The 12,534-nt window shown below is 37.4% G+C and overlaps 1 protein-coding gene across 1 annotated transcript in view; it reads right to left on the minus strand.

The window, feature by feature from the left end:
• Positions 1–12,534, minus strand: part of lingo2 (leucine rich repeat and Ig domain containing 2) — a 234,005-nt gene that overhangs the window by 180,920 nt on the left and 40,551 nt on the right. The window contains exon 2 of the mRNA XM_085415455.1: positions 5,859–5,931. The gene's annotated coding sequence lies outside the window, so the exon portion shown is untranslated. The remainder of the gene's footprint in view (positions 1–5,858; positions 5,932–12,534) is intronic.

Consider the following 12,534-nt stretch of genomic DNA (forward strand, 5'->3'; position numbering starts at 1 on the left):
ACCTAGTCTGCCTCAATCTGATGAATAGATGTTTTTTGGGGGGGTTTCAGATGATTGATACAGTTTTAACAGACACAGAGCTGAAATGTGCCTCTGACGGTGATTTCAGACGTTCCAACAATGCATAATCTTGATGTCCGCTGCAACTCTCATCCGTGATTGATCATGTTGTCACGACGTCCGTATATTGTCATCATGGGGCTGCACTCAGTTATCACATGAGCTCAAATTTATGCTTTATTTGCTATCTACACATTCATGTCTATTCCAGCAGGCAACATAGTTCAGCTCCACTGTCAGTGGAGAGACATACAGAGACACTGCAGCACCAGGATGGAGACTAACATCTGAGATAACACCACAGCAAGCATGAGTCGTAAATTTCACTGTGTCAGATCGATACGGTCGATAATCACTTCTCTTGCACATTCACTTCTAAGTCAGAGCTGAGAACAATTGCCCAATAGTCAGTGGTTCCAACCAACAAACTACACTTGTGTGTTAAATCTGTTTTGGGAAACACTGTTATCAGGTGACTGATTATGCACAAGAGGAGTGCATTAAAAAAGCCCAAAAAAAGTATTTCACTACTTTTTAAATGGGAATTTAAATATTAATATGTATTGTATATTTAACTGCCCCGTTTTTGTTTTACACATGCCTTCTCACTATGTTTCTATCTCATATGTCACATATTTGTCCTTATTTCCAATAGATGAAGCCAGGTGGGAATATAAAGCCTAACCCGACTCACACTATTCAGGTTTATTTGTTGATCTACATAACATCTGATGCATCCTTTCATGCTCTGCCACCTCCTCACTCAACAGTATGGTGCTGCTGACTGTCTGTTCTCTGTAAGAGGCTCTGATATGGCAACCTATGCTCCATTGCTACTGCTGGGCCCCTGGTGGCAATAAAGTTGGAAAGTGATGATGATGTTTTGAGAGAGAGAGAGAGTTAGGTTTGCATGAGCGGGTATGCAGCAGGTGGCATTAAACACATTTAATGTTAGTGTTGACCTCAAGGGCAAGCTCCAAGATTTTAGGTTTATCAAAACATCTCAAATGCAGCATAATTCTTTTCATTTTCATTTCTGTGGGCCTGTGAGACTGTGCATAAAATAAATCACAGCCATACATAATCCTGACTTTGATCTTTCGAAAGAAAGTATTTTTGAAGTATTTTTATTGCTTTTTCATTAGTTCAGACAGTTTAGTATTATTTTCATTGTACAAACATACCAACGGGAGCGCTATATTTTTCAAATGCTGTTTGACATCAGTGTATTCTAGTCGCTTATGAAACAATGCAGTGCAGGTGTTCAGCAGAAGAAACTCAAAGAGCAGAATTGCCAATTAGGAAAAGAACCTTTTAACTCCAGGGCTTCCGGCTCTCAGCTTTGAAGTCAGTTTCATATAAATTCATAGTCTCTTGAATTTATTTGAACTTCACCACATGTTGCATATTGCTTCTACTTGAAAGATTGTTCAGTCTAGGAAACACTAATAACATATAAGAATTCTGTTTTTTAAATTTTCTTCTCTAAAGAAAACTTTACAAATGCTGTCTTAGTAATGATCATTCCTAGGCATTCATTTCCAATCACAGAAAAGTAAAGTATTAATGCAATGCTTAGAAAAATACGGTTGGACAAGGAATCCAGTCCACTAACTAGGGAACACGTTAAATCGTGAACTTACTTAATAAAGCTGCCTTTTAACTAGTAAAGTAACCCTGCAGGGAAAACATGTTTTAAGTGTATATACATAACATAGATTATTAAATTTACACTTCTTTGCCCAAACTATTTATGCAGGAAAAACTGTTTAGATTTCCTGTCAATTTCAAATGGGATTTTAACTAAATAGCCTTTTGTTTGCAATATACATACACTACTGAAAAGCACAGAAGTTAGAATGCAGTACTATTAATTTACCTTAGCCACTGACATATTGTTTGAGCTGGCACTTTAAATTTCCTTCGATAAAGTCACTGGCTTGATAAACGTCACATCCCTGTAAAATAATAATGGAAGCTATGAGAATACACACCAGCTATGGCTGAATAGTTTCTCTTCACCCATTCACAAACAAATGAAAAAGTGTTTCTTCATAATCAATCAAATCAAGTAGAACTTTAGCTTTTAGTAAAACTCACTTCAATTTTCTTTTTTGTATTGGATTTGTTTGTCATATCTGCTACTGAACAAAAGAACAAACAAATAAACAAAGATGGCATCACTCTTTTGGCATTTCCTTTGATAATATCCAACAAAGTAGCAGCAAAACAAATATTCCAAATGTGATTTTCTTTTAAAGTAAGAAGACACAATATGATTTGCGCCTTCATTCTATGTTATACAGTCGTGTTTATTTGAAGCCTGGCAAGCAGTCTGAAAAGCTTCAGTTGGTATAGATCATTTTTACTGTCATCACACTGCCAGTAGCTGCAGGCTAGAAACAGCAATGACTTGTTCCATTTTGTCAATCTCCCCAGAGCTATCACAGTTTTACTAGATCCCCACAAACCTCAAGCAACATCTCCACTTCATGTTTGATTAGTTGCATTGGCAATTAAAATCCAATATCAAAACAATATCAAGGTGGTTACCACATGTGTTGTTTAAGCAAAACATATAATTACCAAGAGATTCTGGTGTAATTGGCAACATCATGCTTTATTGCTTTCCGTTCCACCGCACTGTGTTCTCCCCCCTAACGTTGCCAGTATAATTTGGTACTGCCAGATTGGCACAATAGTTGGCATGGACCTTTGAGCATGGAATTATCATGCTTAGCACAATGACAGGGATTGGTAGGAGAGAATGACTTCATGGTTCTGTATTTTTGCCCTCGGGTTTCAGTCACGGTGATCAGCCCTTGTTTAACCTTCCTCTCGTGTTAGCTTTCTGTTATCATCTCTTATGTTAGCGGGTCGGTTTTGACCCGTGAATTAAATCAGCTATAAAATATACTAAAAACAATAAGTTATCATCCAATTTGTTTCTCATCTCTTGGTTACCTTGTTAGGCTTCCTTATCCATGAAAATGTTGGTTTTAATACTTTTGGCGTGGGCCTCTGGGTCTTTTTTTGTCACTGTACCCCTCGATTTCAATTTTAAAAAAATTGTAAAATTAACCTCAAGAGAATCATATTAATAAATAAAAGGTTTCTGTGTTACCTGAGTATTACTGAGGGGTATAGGACACATCTCTTAAATAAATCTGTTTTATTGATTTTTTTCATTTTAAGATTAATAACTAAAATGACATCTATGGTGTTACGGGTCAATTTCGACCCATAGACATTTACATCAAGAAAAGACAAAAAAAGGTTGTTTTTTTCAGCAGTAGACCTTTAATATAAACTGAAAAAAAGAAAAAGTCCACTCCTCCTTTGTTTTGGTTATAGCCGTGGGTAATTGTGGGCTTTTTATCACTTCCCAATGATACAGCTTCACCTCAGTTTCCTTTGTGAAGTTCTTGTCCGTGGTCATATCTGGTAAAAAATAAAATAAAATAAAATATCACAGCTGATCCTGCAGTCCAGTGGTCATATGGAGGACCACACATTTTCATTGTTTCTTCTCAGGAGTGCCACTCGCAGCTTTGACTGTGAAAATCTGTACATTCCAGGCATAGTTGGTTTTTGCATCACAGGCTTCCCAGATTTTTCTGCCGTTTTTCCCTGGCTTACTGGGTATATATTGCCGGAAGGGGCATTTTCCTCAAAAAGTGGACAAGACGTTCATCCACTGTCACTGGCCCTGGGATGAACATCAGTGGAAGAAACTGCACCCATCTCTCCCAGACATCCCTGATGGGAGCAAGCTTGTCAGACCTCGGTCTGATCTCTCTGTTGTCAAATCTGAGGACTCTTGAATCAAAATGATATCAAATGTGTGAAGTGACATCGTTGCCCAGAAAATGTTTCTGCCTGTCGATGCATCCCATAGACCAGGGCTGCCCAATCCCAGTCCTCGAGAGCTACTATCCTGCAGCTTTTAGATGCATCCCTACTCCAACACAGCTGAATCAAATGGTTTGATTACCTCTTCAGCATGCCATCATGTTTGGCAAAGGCCTGATAACAAGCCATTCATTTGATTCAGCTGTGTTGGAGTAGGGATGCATCTAAAAGCTGCAGGATAGTAGCTCTCGAGGACTGGGATTGGGCACCCCTGCCATAGACGATCAGTGGCCTCATTGCAGCATCTGTACACTCCAGCAAGAAGAACACCAATGAAAGCATCCAGGTATTCCTCATCATGTCGCCATGGACTTTTTTTTCCTTCAAGGTTTATCATAGTAATGATGATTCTTTCTAGTGACAATGGCATAAATATCTCAAAACATCTCTTGATGTCACTGACTTTGGTCAGAGCAAACCTTGTGATTCCAGGGGTCATTTTGATGACATTTGCAGCAGCTGCCCTGCCATGTACATCATGAGGTACTGAGCTCCAAAAGATCTTACCATTTTTGGACTTGAATCTTTCAGCAGGAGTAGCTTCAGCACCAGCGACCTCCACCTCTGATCAGATGTGTCTGTGTCTTCTGGATGATAGTCCACATTGTCTTCCTCCTTAGAAACCTGCCCATCTGAATCGCTATGCTGCTCTTTGTCCTCTCCTTCATTTTCACCAAAAATATGATCCTGAACTTGGCTCACTGTGAATCTTCTTCTCATTTTTTGTATGCTGCAAATTGTAAATGTGCACTCTGGAAGTCAAATGGCCACTCAAATAGTGAATTCACCTCACATGCCCGTGTTTATTTTGTTTTGTTTTTGTGCAGGTATACTGCAAAAAACATGCAAAATAAGAATCCCCTAAAGCTCATATGATTAGGAGAGGTGCTTGCTGTAAGTGTTTTAGCTGACAGTGCACTTATGATTTCAGTTTTGGCTTTAATTATTGCTTTATACTCATAATATTATACCTGGGTCGAAACCGACCCTAACAACACAAAGGTCATAATTTTAACTAGGGCATTTTATAATTTAGTGAAAATATTTTTTTTTTGGTTTTATTTTGTAGAAATAGAGGTTCCTGACAAAGTCAAAAAGCCTTGATACAATAAACAAATCTATGTGGTTTTTTTATGCATTTGAAATTTAAAATGGGTCGGTGCCGACCCTAACACGAGAGGAGGGTTAACCCAAGCCACAAGCACCTTTTTATTTATTTATTTTTTCACCACAATCGCACTATTTTAATAAAGAATAACTGAAAATAGCAGAAAATGCTGACATGCTTTACATTGATGCATTAAAGCATGTCTTTTAAAAAAAAAAACGATTTTCAGACGCTCATTAGTTCTTCATTGCAACATTTTACAGTGCTGAGAAATGTAAAAGTCAATGTTGTTTTTCAAGATTTGCTCTGACTGTTAGCAGATTACTGACAGATTACTGTGAAATAACAGTGTGTTCTGCTGGCCTATTTTAAAAAGCCACCCACGGATTCAACCGCTATCAGTGCACCTGCGGGTGACTTTGTGTGTATGTATGTGTTCCATTTTGTCACAGGTTTCTTACTGTCAAAATTGGTTCTCTTATTAACAAAAGAAAAACATAAACAAGCAATATGAGAATACCAAAGAGTCAGGTTTCAGAGCTTTGTTTTGCACACCAGTTTCACAAAATTAAAGTTATTCTTGTTTTAATTTTCTTTTAAGCAGTAAGTCTGGAAATCTTTGACCTGTGTCTATTCATAACACTAAGAGTATTCATAAGAATATTCATAGCTAACACCTGGTTTCCCAAATCCATAACAAGTCATGCATGAAGCCCTGCTATTTTCCCCTGTGGAACACATTTATTCATGCTAGCAGAGACACAAAAGATTAACTTACCATACTGGAATAGAGGCAAAGAACATTTCTGCTTGCTGGCAGGATAGTGGAAAGGTGCCTACACAGATTCAGTCTGAAACATAAAAAGGAAAGACTTCTGTAAGGACACGCAATATAAATGACTTATGTTATTACACAGGACAGACACATCAGAAACATTTGAAATGTCAGCATGCAAGAAGCTTGTGTCATCCACTCACTGTACTCAATGTCACATTTAATAAGAGCAAACACTGAATCCCTAACACAAAGATGCGCGGTACAGAAAGATCCTTGACTTTATACAAGTCACTGGGTTATTTCTGTGCATGTTAAGGGAAAGATAACATAAACGGAAATGCATTAAACAACTTTGCAAAATGTGAGATTAGTAGTTAATTCATTTAAAAAAAAATTACAGTGAAGTTAAAGCCTTGTATACACTGAGATAGAAGCTCAGTATTTCTGAATTACTCATTTCAATTTGTAAAACTTTAATATTACATTGTGCAGCAGAATCCACACTGTTGAATTAGAATTAAATGAGATCATTCTAAACAGTCTATTCCATGAAACAATAAAGATTTACCAACTGCTTAGATTTGGAGCAAATATTTATACAAGGTGTAATTGACGTCCAATAATTAGTATTCATGAGCAGTTCTGCATCACTGTAATATAAGACAGGGTTTTCAATCAGTGTGATAAAATACTTTTTCACTACTGGGTTACTTAAAAAGACCAGTTAAATTACATATTCCACGAGTAAAAAGAGCATCCTTTTTGCCTAGCTCCACCAACCACTATGTTACAGGCTTCATAAAAAACCTGTGTTCTGCTGATATTTTGTATACATTCAGTATACAAATGTACCTCCACTGCGAGACAGTTTGCAAACAACACAAACAACCATTTTTGTCATTTCAGTTGAATTGCTATGCCAGTTGTTTTCCCATAAGCAGCACTGGTTGACTTCTACTTCTGTCAACCAAGAACTTTAAACACAAGAAATATGTCTGTGTGTTGCAGCATCAAATACATCTCCCTGTCATTTTAATACTTTAAAAAACACGCCATTCTCACTGTGGAATTTTGACATTTTGATCAGTAAACCAAAAAAGAAACAAACAAACAACTTGAAGTAATGTTAAAATGCAGCTTTATGGTTTTAATTTCTAAATGCTAACACATCAATATTTTTCACTTGAATATCACTAATATATTTGATGGAATTGCATTTGACGTGAAGAGAAGTATAACAAGCACAGAGAAACCTCAATCTGCCATTCACTGCATTTCTTCCTCTCTGACAGCAATGTTTAGAATTAATGAGATCTCGAGCCTGGTTTACTCTGAAAGGTATGAGCCAGCAAAAATGGAGATGACAGGAAAAGTCAAAGAGCCACACTAATTATATATTTATTTTAAAGACATAGACTTCCAAATGATTTTTTCTTGGCTGCCTGTTGTTGTATTCTTCGCACTCAAACATTTTCTCGGTTTTAATCACACCCTTTTCTCAAATTATTCAAGTTAAAGTGAGACAGATGCTGGCATCTTTTTCTGGAACTGCTAGCTATTTTTTTTCTCTTTTTCACAAAGGGAAGGAGAAAGGCACAGTCCTGGGAGGGGATTTGTGCGGAGGAAGAATGAGAGGGCGAGGAGAAAGAGAAGGAGAAGAGAGGGATGAGACACCACTGGGATGTAGTCTTGAGTATGCCAAGGTCAGCAGAACTCTCACTATGAAATCAAACACTGCCAAACACACACAAAAGGATAGACCTAACAGACAAACACTCACTCACACACACACACACACACACACACACACACACACACACACACACACACACACACACACACAAGTAGCAACTCACTGCCCCATCTTAGCTCTTCCCTGAACACAACCTGCTGAGAATTGTTAAATTGCCACTGGGCTCACACTTGGCTTTGTGGCACCATTAAATCTATGCACACCAGCACGCCCCCATGTCTAAAGACTCTTGTATGAAACAAGTGGACATAGCAGCTACCATGATGTCACCCTCTGGTTTGTGGACTGTTGTTTTGAGGGATTGAGTTTGGTTTTTGGCCTTCCTCATAGCCACAAATGGCAAGCAATGACTGAGAACCAAAAGAGACTACACTATATAGCAAACTGCAAGTCAACCACAGCTATGCACAGCAATCCCAAAGTGGAAGAAGGGAGGTGGAGGTGATAGGAGGAGCAGAGACTCCACATTCTACACACCACTAATAAATGCAGATTGAAGGTACTTTTCAGAACCGAAGACACAATTCATTTTTTTATGATTGTTTCAAGTTTTGCACAGCCTGACCTCACATTAAGATAGACAATAACTGCGGATTTTTTAAGGTTAATTGGAAAGTTGTTTATTTAGGCAACCTCTTGCGACCGTAGGAGTAACAATAAAAATGGGAGAAGTTTAAATTTTAACATGTGAAAGGGGCTGCTTACACCTAAAACCAACGTTTTCACATGGGATTGCAATTATGAAAAGACAATAAAGTTCAGGTGTAGTTAAAGAAGCCATTCAAGCTATCAATCTGCCATTTAAGTATGAGGATGTTTTGCTTCTTTGTCATTACATTGGTGTCTTGCTGCCTTTCTTGCCTTGCTGTACTGATACTTATGTACAAGTTCAGTTGCACATTTTCGCATTGTTTTCAATTAAGCTTTTTTCTTTTCTTTTTTTGTTTTTTTTTTTTTATAGAAAAAGCTGCCTGCCAATATTAAAGAATAGAGATTAAGTAAATGAGTGAGTTTGAAACTCACATATTGCTATAACGAGTGCAATAAGTATGACCCACATGAACCTCATAGTACTTCTTTTATAAGACCGATTTTGACCATTTAGGATGAGTACTATGTTGTAAACACACACATATACTATCTCATACACTGTGTGTGGATACACTCAAAGGAATATCCTCTGTTCTAAGGATTATTTAATGTTCCAATACACTTTCTGTAGTTTGCTGAAGAGTAATCTTTTAGTCCTCGTAAAAATTTCAATGAGAGAGAGAAAAATATAATGTTTGGCTGTGTGTTAAACAAGTTATCAGTCTTAAAACATTCATGCTTATTCATAATTAAAAAAAAAGTCATTTCAGACTTCAGGGAGAACAGGCGAAACATTTCCACATCACATGGGTATTTACGCAGTATAAACAGAGCGACTTTTGTAATCCTTTCAAAGGTTTCTTAACTAGTAAAGTGTTTTTGTGATTTTGCTTGTTTCCTACAGTGTGGACAAGAAGGTGTGCAGAAAATTCAGAGTTTATGCCAGCATTTAAATCACTCTGATTTTCATTTCCTGATCAAGAGATATTAAAAGTGTTATATAGGTTTATAACTGTATATTTCCCATATTCTGATTGCATTCATCACCATAATTTATCAGGACTTCCCTGAAGGCAACAGGTGCTAAATAATTGATGAAAGCCTGAAAGCTGTTTGGCTCTGTGAGGGAGTGCTTGCAAGTCTCTCATGAGAGAAAAAGGCAACAGCTGCTTTGAAACCAGCGGAAGCCAGCAAGCCGCAGAAATTACTTCTGTGTTCCGTCATGCCAAACATTTAGTGCTGAGACAATGCAATACAGTTTCATTACAGTGCGGTAGCCTTGCAGGCAGAGACATCAAAGATCTGGTTTGTTTAGGCCTCAGTTAACCAAGACAATCAAGAGATAACGATACAGCTGAGACTAATTTCAAAGAGAACTACTTACCATTCTAAAAGTAAGGATGTTTAAGGATCTTAAAAAGTGAAAATGAATAATATTTTTTTTATGTACCTTGAAGTAGATGTCCAATCTAAAATTAAACTAATTTTTTTTTCACAGAATTTAGAAACATGAACATATCTTTTATAAAACAGCAAGTTTGTTGAAAATATTCAGATCATTGTCATGAAACTGAAATTATATACTGCTTTCTTAATGTCATTTAAGCCCATATAATGGGATATATATAGCTCATTTATAGTTGGTTGCTAGGCAACATGATGGTGTCATAATATCTCAAATAAGGCAAAAACGAAGGTTTTGGTTGTTCAACTCCTCCTCGTATTAGACGAGTTTGTTGTTGAATTCATGAAAACATTGTATGAATTATAGCAAGATATACAGTAACATTAGTTTCAGATAAAGACAAACATATTAGTAAGAGAATCTCAATGATCAAGGTAAGGCAAGTTTATTAGCACAATTCAACAGCAAGGTGATTCAAAGTGCTTTACAGAGTCATTAAAAAACAAAACCAAATAAAAAGCATGATTTAAAATGGAAAAAAGAGAAAGGAACAGTAGATAAAATCAGTAGTTAAAATGTAAGTTTTGAAAAGTTAAGCTTAAAAGTAAAACAGTGTGGATTTGGTGCTTTATTCAAGTGCAGCTAAGAACAGGTGAGTCTTCAACCTGGATTTTTTTTTTTAAAAAACTGAGTGTTTCAGCAGATCTGATGTTTTGAAACACTGTTTCATGGTGTTTCATGGACAAAGTCATGAAACACCATGAACACCAGTATGCCCGATGGTGATTTTTCGTTTTTATGGGCCGATGGGTTTTTTTTCGTTTTTTTTCCGTAACGTAATATACAGCTGGGCGGGTGCTATGATATTATTGATGTTGAACTTGTTTTATCTTATTTTATTTATAAGATTAGTTATTAGAGTTTCCAACCATCCCGTAAAAAACTGAATCGTCTGGTATTGAGGTGAAAAGGAACAGTTTGTCCCGGACTTCACCTACAATGAAAAATACACAAAGCTGGATTTATTCTGTGTCATCGCTGCACAGCTGCCTCTTCTTCTCTCAGTCTCTCCCCCTCCATCTCCTGTTTCTACTTCAATCATGAAACTGATCAATGATCAGCTGATCGGCTTTTCTCTCTTGTTTGTTTATCGCCCACTTTGCGCCAGAAAGAGGAAACCAGCGGATGTCGCGCTAGACAACAGCAGCACGTTTAAGCTTGATCAGCTGTTGTTAGAATTTATTTAATATTAATTTCTAGTATCAGCTGATGTTTGTTTGCTGGAGCCACAGCTGTAAAAAAGCTGCTGGTCATGATGTCAGTTTGGATATGTGGTGAGAGGGAAACATGAAGATGAAACCAGGAGATGTCCTTACTGAATCATCAGAGCTGAACAGGTGATGGAGAAACAGGTTTACCTTTTAGGTGACATGAATGAGTTGAAGGGAAGTTATGAGCTGTTTCTGAGAGACAAATAATGCCAGGATCCTTTTTTATGTAGCTGACAGCTGGTAACTGTGCAGGGGCGGGTCTAGCAAAGTTAAGTTAATGTCTCTTGTCTACATGTAGGCACAAGAGGGATCAATGGCAAGGCATAGAGATTCCGTATCTTCAGTCTTCAGTGGACACTCCATTTCTGGCACAAAACACCTGTAATAGATGGTTGATTTAGGAGGTGACCCGACAACTTCAGCCTGTCAAACAGCAATGGAGTAGTGTGTTAAAAAAAAAAATTTAAGCATGCATTCAGATTCAATCTGAGCAATTCAAATTCAAATTTAACTTATTCATATTCAGTTTCTGATGGCACAGATTTCTGCCCATATTCAGCTGCCACTGACACAGGAGGGTTTGTTAGCCTGTCAACTGTAGCAAATAAGACCCGAGCATTATGACTGTTTTTGGTGATGATATCAGAGAAGTAGCACCTCCTTGCACTCCGCAGTTGTAAATTATAATTGTGAAGTTTCTCTTTACAGATGTCATAATGAACCTGGAGGTTTGTTTTTCTCCATCTGCGCTCAGCTTTCCGACACTCTCTTTTTTCGTTTTTTCACCAGTGTGGAGTTTCTCCATGGAGACTTCTTCCTTCCAGAGATAACCTTCACCTTAATGGGAGCAATAGTGTCCATGACATTTAACATTTTAGCATTGAAGCTATTGACGAGCTCATTGACTGAACCTCTGGACAGGCCAGGTGTTAATGGGAAGATCTAGTTAAAGATCTCACTACTTTTGTGATCACTGCTGTTGACATATTTGTGTGCGCTGAAATTTTACTATCAAAGAAAAGACAGTAATGATCAGACAGGCCCACATCAGACACAGTAACCTTTGAAATGCTCAGGCCCTTGGAGATTAGTAAGTCAAGAGTGTGTCCTCTATTATGTGTGGCCTCTGTTACGTGCTGAGTCAGCCCAAAGTTGCCCAGAGTGTTACTCAGGTCTTTAGTCCCTTTGTCCTGAGGGTTGTCCACATGGATGTTAAAATCCCCAATAATAATTACACAGTCGAAATCAACACAGATAACAGACAGCAGTTCACTGAGGTCATTAAAAAAGTCTGTGCAGTATTAGGGGCCTGTAAACATTACAAAAACAGTCCCTAGTTGTCTCTTGAAAAAAAAAACCAAAAAAAAAAAACCTTACACTACAACATCAATATGTCTGTTCATATTATTTCCTTTCTCTTGCAAAATATAAAACTTGTAAATAAAATTTTAGATAACATTAAGTTCTGTAATATATATGCGTAATTGTATTAAGATCAGGCAAATAACTAACAAATACCTTCACATTAAAACAGTACACAATCAGGGTCACAATCACCCTTTCCACAGGCACGTTTGCATAACATGTCCAGGGTGTTTTAAACACAAAACATCGGTACTGTATGTAGCCCCAGTACAAAAACTAAGTCCAAATTTT

Source organism: Rhamphochromis longiceps, linkage group LG2, assembly GCF_057381845.1.
Source record: "Rhamphochromis longiceps isolate RC_006_pf linkage group LG2, R_longiceps_female_GT1.1, whole genome shotgun sequence".
NCBI lineage: Eukaryota > Metazoa > Chordata > Actinopteri > Cichliformes > Cichlidae > Rhamphochromis > Rhamphochromis longiceps.